Source organism: Rhamphochromis longiceps, linkage group LG16, assembly GCF_057381845.1.
Source record: "Rhamphochromis longiceps isolate RC_006_pf linkage group LG16, R_longiceps_female_GT1.1, whole genome shotgun sequence".
Lineage (NCBI taxonomy): Eukaryota > Metazoa > Chordata > Actinopteri > Cichliformes > Cichlidae > Rhamphochromis > Rhamphochromis longiceps.
Genome location: NC_140572.1, coordinates 40,023,880 through 40,032,029, shown reverse-complemented (window position 1 = coordinate 40,032,029; position 8,150 = coordinate 40,023,880). Strand labels below are relative to the sequence as shown.

At 38.4% G+C, this 8,150-nt stretch overlaps 1 long non-coding RNA gene across 1 annotated transcript; it reads left to right on the top strand.

The window, feature by feature from the left end:
• The first annotated feature begins 115 nt into the window (after positions 1 to 115).
• Positions 116 to 6,794, top strand: LOC146651707 (uncharacterized). Its single transcript, XR_014907956.1, has 5 exons — positions 116 to 434; positions 4,319 to 4,384; positions 4,735 to 4,890; positions 5,343 to 5,435; positions 5,734 to 6,794. It is a non-coding gene; the product is annotated as an uncharacterized LOC146651707 (long non-coding RNA).
• The last annotated feature ends 1,356 nt before the right edge of the window (positions 6,795 to 8,150 follow it).

Here is an 8,150-nt window from a genome sequence, read left to right as displayed (position 1 = left end):
ATTATGGAGTCTGACAGCAGTGGGGAGGAAAGACCTGCGAAATCTCTCCGTCCCACACCGTGGGTGCCGCAGTCTCCCACACTCAAAAAAATGAATGAGGTGGATTGTTCAGTGTATATTAATTATTTATTTTCATTTTACTTAAAATATATGTTTTTGTTAAGTTAACATATGTTTTTCTAATCAAGTCTACGTAATTGTGTCTATTATTCAACGTACATAATACTAATGTGTTACTTGATCGCATAACATTTAAGTTAAGTCAATTAGGATCGATATACCTTGTATATCCACAAGGTGGCAGTAATGCAAAAACAGTTGTAATGAAACCGCGCAGAACAAGAAGGTTTCACGGCTTGTGCCTGCTCATGCGCAAGACTTCAAATTTAACTGAAAAAGGCTGTTTTGGCGCCAAGCTGCTGTTTCTTTGAGAGGTAAGACCACTTTTTTCTTTGACTATGTTGTGTAGTATCTATATGTCCAGCATGGTTATATTTTGCGTTTGTCTTACAAGACATGTTATATCGTTTGCGTGTGCTTGTTTTACATTAGTTTTACTGGGTCCTGGACATGCTTATTTTGTGGACTGTGTAAGAAACATTTTTATTGTTTTTTGTTTTATTAAGGGATTAGCTACAGGGGTTCATGGGGTTATTCTTTCAAGGGGTTATTTTTCCATTTGCTTTCTTGGGATTCCTTTTCTGTAATCCGAGAGTCGGAAATATCGAATAGGATAGCAAGGATAGCATAAAGTGACATTTAAAATCCAAAAAGTCAAGGGCGAAAGCCACTGTGACACCATTGTTCTGCTCTATCAGTAATCTGTATTATGTAAAAATGGTCTGTAAATACAGCATGTTTCCTAGCGGAGTTATACATATCAATTAGGGTTGCCAACCGTCCCTTAAAATACGGAATCGTTCCGTATTTCGAAACAAAAGTACACGTCCCGTATTGAGCTAATAAGGGACGCACTTTGTCCCGTAATACAGTGAGAATCAAAAGTAGTCTATAAATGTTAATGGAATTAACGCTTTGTTTGAAAACATAATTCCCAGCCCCTCTCCTGCTTTGTGACCAATGAGCTGACAGCACACTTATGACAATTCGAGTATGACAATTCAGATTACCGCTCATCTCATTGGTCGAGGAAAGGTCGCTTACGGAGAAAATACCGGAAGACAACAGATGACCACAACAAGAAGCATGGCCAACAGGGAAACAAACCCCGACACTGCGGTGCAAGTCTCGGACGACAGTACACCTAAAGCTGGGCTTACACTGTGTGATTTTTTCAGTCACGTTATTCAGCTCCTGCTCAAACTGCACGATTGACTCGCAGGGGTTAGAAGTTGGTAGGTCACGATGCAGGGTCTCACACTATACGCCCGATGCTCTGATGCGACCTGAGTGCGCACACTGTGCCTCCATAACATGAAGGTTATAACAGAAAATCTGTCGCTCTCCCTCTCTCTCTCTGTCTTTCACTCACACACACACACCACCACCATCAACTTTGCTAAATTGCTAATGAAAAACATGATCAGGCAGCTGTGATTGAGCAGCAATGTAAATCCAACTATTTTCACGGTTGTTGTGGTCGTGATCATTTTGTGAGGCCACATTGGAAAGCTCATCCGAGCCTTTTCGAAGTTCTACAAGTAGTGCCTCCATCGCTTGTGTCCAGATCACACGCTGCACTGCTGTGCTGCTCCGTCTTTTTCACCGACGTTTACGTGTTTGCGCGTGAGCAGTGTGAGCGCCTGTGGTGACACCCTCACGAGCGATTGATGATCGGGAGCTGGTCGTGAGGTGTTAATCACTTCTCGTTACCCCACGTATACTACACGACGCACGATGAAGGCCAAAATCGGTCCGATCACTCAAAAATCGGCTCAAAATGGGCCTAAAACCGCACAGTGTAAGCCCAGCATTAGAGCAGCAATGTTTGTTCCCCTCAGAGAAAGGGAAGAATGGGAAAAGGAAAACACCTGGCTGGAAAAAGTTAATATGGGCATGTGCAGTGAATATCAGCGCTATGTGGCCAGAAGTGTGATAATATAATTTATTTTGTGTAATAAACAACTGCAAGGATAGATGATTACAACAAATAGATGACTAATACATAAAAGTAATACATAGATGAATAATGATGATGAGTTAAGATGCGTAATCATGGGAACAAGCGGGTTTACAAACAGGAGCAGCTGATTAGCATTAGAAAAGCTGAAATAATACCTCAACTGAAGCCAATTGTACTAAATGCACTAAATGTGCACTGTTACAAGAATATTTTTCTTTCTATTGTTTTCTATTATTTTAAGTTAAGCAGGACAGAGTTCTTTTAAAGAAAGATTTACTTATATTCTCAAAAGTTAAGCATGACAGGCTTCTGTTTAAGAAAGAGACCTGTTTTACTGTGTTAATGTTGTCATTTTGAGCTAAAAATAAATGGCTAAATGATCATTTGTTTCACATGTGTTCATATCACAAAGAATAGAATATGCATGTACTTAAATCAACTTCAAGTCAAATGGTTAAAAAAATAATTTCACACACAAAAAAAGAGCTAGAAAATTCACCACACTGGGAAGGGTGAAGACAACTGGGTCGCCCGGCCCTGGCCATGAGGTGTCCCTTATTTATTTTTCAGGGAGTTGGCAACCCTAATATCAATGTAGTTATAAATTACAGTTTGTGAAAGTACACACTTAATTTTTTTAATAAAATTATTCAAGACATATGAGTGGACAGACAATGGAGGTCGACAGACCTGGTGATAATTGCTTCTATAGAAAGTTAGCACATGGCCGTGTCAATCTCTTGCTTTTCTTCTGGGAAGTAGAGCTGGGCGATATGAGATTTTTTCACATCACGATATGTTTTTTTCATTTCAGGCGATAACGATATCTATCACGATATCAGCCAAATAACTATATTTGTAAGATTTAAATGTGCCGTTGCTCACAAGTAAAATGTGAAATAATCAGCAGCTTGTTTTTATTTAAATATTTATTTCCCATAATAAGTTCAACAGGGTAGATGTACTTAAGGAACATGAGACTTTTTCAGATAAATAAAGGCAAATATTGCAAACTACACAAAAGGCAGCCGCTAAAGCGTTTAAGTTTCAAAATAGAACAAACGAAACAGACTAAATTGTCAATTCCACTTAGAAACAAAATATGAATTCTAAAAATAAATCTTAGTTTGTTTTACAGAAGAACAGACAAAACTGACTAACTTTTGTCAATATCAAAGAAACTGAGAACTAAAAGGAAATTCTCAATCTGTCCTTGTTGTATAGCTGAGCTTTTCAAACAGTTTTAACAGTTACTTTAGTCTGACAAAAGCCGAATGACGAATTAGCGCTTCCAGTCAGAGACTGAGGCTACGTCCACACGTACACGGGTATTTTTGAAAACGGAGATTTTCCGTTTCCGTTTTAAAAAATAATCCCGTCCACACATAAAGGCAGAAATGAAGGAAAACGCTGCTATGAACATGCCAAAGCAGCAGGTGGCGCTAGATTCCTAACCGTGCAGAAATGTTGGCCAATCAGAAGTCTAGAAGCCTCGGTGGGAAAAAGTAAACAAAGCTGGGGCATAGAAGCAGAACCGAGTCGTATGTGTGGAGGGACAGTAACTGTGTGTATATGTAAGCATTTAAACACTGCAGAGAGTAGAATTAACAGTAACAGTATTGTAGAAATTCATTTCACCGAAACAATAACGTGGCGCACAGTGTGACGCATGCACCAGTTTATTGTATTTCCAGACTTGCTTTCGGCACATTTACAGTGCACGCTACTCTGTTTTTTGTCAGACTTGAAATAGCCGAAATACCTTCACACTACGGAGCTTCTCTGGCTCTTCCGTTCGACAATCTCTCCGGCGTTGGAACCATCATCTGTTTTCTCTTCGGTCACGCTCGGTTGATTTTTCTAGTCGGCACACTCATTTCCTCCATTACGCCTGGCTGCTTCCCAAACAAACACACGTGCGGCTTGGCACTTGTGCTGTATGTAACAAGTCACGCGACGTGACGCTGCGGCTGTGATTGGTTCGGCTCTGCGCTACTTAATTTGGATTGGCTGACCTTTTTTTTTTTTTTTTTTTTTTTTTTTTTGAGGACAAGAGCGGCGAGGTCTATCGCGATAGCTTAATTTCTCTATCGAGTAAAAGTTATATCGCGATACATATCGTTATCGTTCTATCACCCAGCTCTACTGAGTAGTATTTTATTTAGTTGTAATTCAAACAATAATTTGCTTCTTGAAATTAAGGAATTAATTTTTTTTTTTCTTTATAAATCTCAGATCCTGCCTTTACCTGCTCCCTCCTATACTGATGTGGTGTATGTGGTATTGCTGAGCTTGTATGTGGTATGTGAACTGTTATACTTTTAAAAACAAAACTGTTTTATAAGTTAAGTTTTCTTTTGTGACCCATCCCATGCCCCTGTTATTTCTTCTCCACATCTGAACCATGGTAAAGGTTGCAGTTCAAGGGCCTGAGGCATGAAATTCTTTTCAGATCAGCTGTGATCAATATTTTTTGGAACTTGATAAATAACAATAAAAGCTGTAATGGCTCCATTAGCATTTTGTGTAAATGTTTGTGTTAAAATTATAGCTTTAATGAGGTCTTACTACATTAGTTGTAGTTTGTATATGTGTACATATAGTATGTATATTTACAGTACAGTATGTTGTGTTTGTTGACATATTTTCAGGTGGAAGCAGAATATGTGAGGATTACTACTGCTGCACATGTTCCAAGGCTTTTTACACAACTTGACCAATACACTGACCAGCTCATAAAAGTCTTCAAGAAAAAAGGAGGCGTTGCAGGGAAGAAAATTAGACAAACTTTGGCCCCAGCCACACAGGTGCGTTATTCTGTTGGTAGCAAAATATTATGGCTAATAAGATCATTTTCAAATTTAAACAGCTAGTGTATGGTAGCTGCACAGTGCACTTACATTTATATTAAGCAAGACAAAGTTTGGTACTCAAAACGTTGGAAAATTTAAATTACCTAAACATATGTAAAATCTGATCCCTTGATTTAGGTTAAACCAGAAGTGAATGTTTTTATGTTATGTTTTGAATGCAAAAAAGATGATGTATTAGTTTGTCTTTACCTCCATTATGGACATATCTAATGTGGTGGAAACCCTGCCCAACAGGTTAACTATTCATGTCCATGTGATGATCAGTTGGTCTTGTGTACATGTCTATCTGTGCAGTGGATATGTCATTCATTTTGCGTATAATGTGAGTTTCTGTCATCCTAAAGTATATCTGTTTTCTCTTCCTGTATCTCTGCCACTCTCTACAGAAGGAAACCATTGAAAAGGGGAGGGAGTGTGTCCTCAGGGCACTACCTTTTTACCTGAATGAAGACCCAAGCATCCTCTTCAAAGAATAATTGGTTGGTAATTTTAGTTTAGTTTTTTATCTGTATTAAACCAAATTTTGAATAACTAATGTTGTTGCATGTTGTAATGTTGTTGTTGTTGTAACTTGCATGGAACCTGTTTAAATGTTTTGGGAAATCTTCTTGTATACCCAAACTATTTATATTTATCGTTGAATCTGTAGTCTAAAATAGTGGCGCACTGGGGTGCATGTTCCTAATATTGTGTTTATGTCATTAAAGGGTAGCTTTGGCCCTTTTTCTTTCTTTTTTTTAAAACTGGATGCCATTTTTCTATGTTTTTGTGTCTAAGCTACAGCTGTTCAGAGGGAGCTGGAACAAATTACCCTTGCTATCTTTACCATCGAAAGAGCTGATGCCAGCACTCCTCCAGCCGATGTGGGTATAACCATCTAGTGTGTCCTGCATGACCTGGAAGACCTGGCCTCTGCATGTGCACTCTTAATGGGTGGGATATATGCACTGAATCTCAGTTAACCTCAAGACTGAAAGCTAAGAGACAATCAAAAGTATTGAGATTTAAAGGATTTAATTGAGAGATGATACTGCACCAGAAATGTTGAAGGGTGGTGTGTATATTAGCGTTCAAGGCATATTGTTATGAGGTGGAAATATGTTCATATTCAGTTTGTGTTATATTGTGTGCATTGTAAAGGTAATTGCAATACATACTAAAATTAAGGGTAAGTTAGGAGGTTGATCTGATATCCTCGTGTTGGTGTTGTTCCCAGATCATCATACTAAATGTTGTTCCAGGATCAACATTGCAAGTGACCAATCAGAATGTTGTGACGTCATACTTTTGCGACTTCGGGAAAAACCGGCGTAAAACAAAAAACTGTACTTAAGCTGCGTGAAACTGCCTCTGTCCGCCGATCAACTGACCCTAACCCTAACCGTAACCCTTTAATAAACAGTAAGCAGAATTGATATTGTCCTTGCAACATTGGAATTTCATAAATGCACGAATGGCTTGGAATAGAATAACGTCACAACAATGTGATTGGTCACTTGCAATGTTGAACCTGGAACAACATTTTCATGATGGTCTGGGAACAACACCAACACGAGGATATCAGATCATCCAAGTTGGGAATGCAGGATGAATGTATATTTTGTGGACTTTTAAAGACGAACAATTGTTTCCATGTTAAAATGTTTCCATCTGAAGTTTTTTGCCCAAACACTGGTAAAATAAATGTTGACAGTGGCGAGTGTTAAATGGTTACTGCTGTGCTGTTGCAAAAAAACTGAACGCTGACAAGCTGTTTTATTGTTAGACCATAATGTTGGCATGTTTTGTTAAAGTTTTATTTGGGATGGTGATGTAATTTTCTTTGATTGCTAATATCAGTGGACTATTTATTATTATTATTATTATTATTGTTGTTGTTGTTGTTGTTACATTTTTTTTTTTTTTTTAAATTGTGGCTGTTGAGGTGGACACTTCACTTTGCATTGTTAAAGGAAAGCACTTCATTGGCATTGTGTTACTGGACTGACCCTAAGCAATCATTGCAAATAGCAACTTTGCTATCCATTTTAGACACTAAAAGAAAAAAACACTCACAGACCTTACTAGCATCACATGTGCATAACTCAAGTGTCATCTTATCAATGTGTTATGTGATCTTCAATGCGTTTTTTTTTCTCTTCTATTTCTGGTAGATACAGACATTTAATTTAAAGTCTTGATGTTGCATCTGTCTACATACTGTTAATTACTAACCCTAATGAGCTGTTGTGTTTTATTTTGGACTGGGTTTACACAAATGCTCACTGAATGTGTTGGCAATAAAATAAATTTAAAAAAATAAGTTGGATGTACTTAATTCATTTGTGTGGAACCTGTTGACAAAATAGATTTATGTAAAACTAATTAATAAAGCACAAGGTGGCTGAAAATATAATATTTGAATTAATCTAACTTAAATTTAACATTTTACTGCCACAAATAAGAAATGTGTTGAAGTAACTAATCTAAACTATCTAACCTGAAAATATATCATCTATGTTCATACAACATAACTTGATTTAGTTAGTCTTAAATATGTCTTGTTAATCTTAAGTAGTTTTTTTAAATTAGATGAACTAAAGATTTTTGCTTTAAACTAACATAATTCAATTTCGTGGAACCTGTTGACAAAATAATTTTAATTAAAGTCAACGTTTCATTTTTTTGAGTGCACTGAAGGAGCTGCTCAGTGCTGTCACAGTCTGCTGCATGGGGTGGGAGATGTTGTCCATCAGGGATGACAGCTTAGCCGCCGTTCTCCTGTCACTCACCACCTCCACTGGGTCCAGAGGGCATCCTAGAACAGAGCTGGCCCTTCGGATCACCCTGTTCAGTCTCTTCCTGTCCCCAGCAGAGATGCTGCCGCCCCAGCAGACCACACCATAAAAGATAGCAGAAGCCACAACAGAGTCATAGAATTTCTTCAGGAGTGGGCCCTCCACTCCAAACGACCTGAGTCTCCGCAGCAGGTACAGCCTGCTCTGCCCTTTCCTGTAGAGGGCGTCTGAGTTATGAGTCCAGTCCAGTCTATTGTTCAGATGAACACCAAGGTACCTGTAGCTGTCCACAGCCTCAATGTCCATACCTTGGATGTTCAGTGGTTGCAGTGGAGAATGCTTGTGCCTGCGGAAGTCTACCACCAGTTCCTTGGTTTTACTGTCGTTGATCTGGAGGTAGTTCAGCTGGCACCAGTC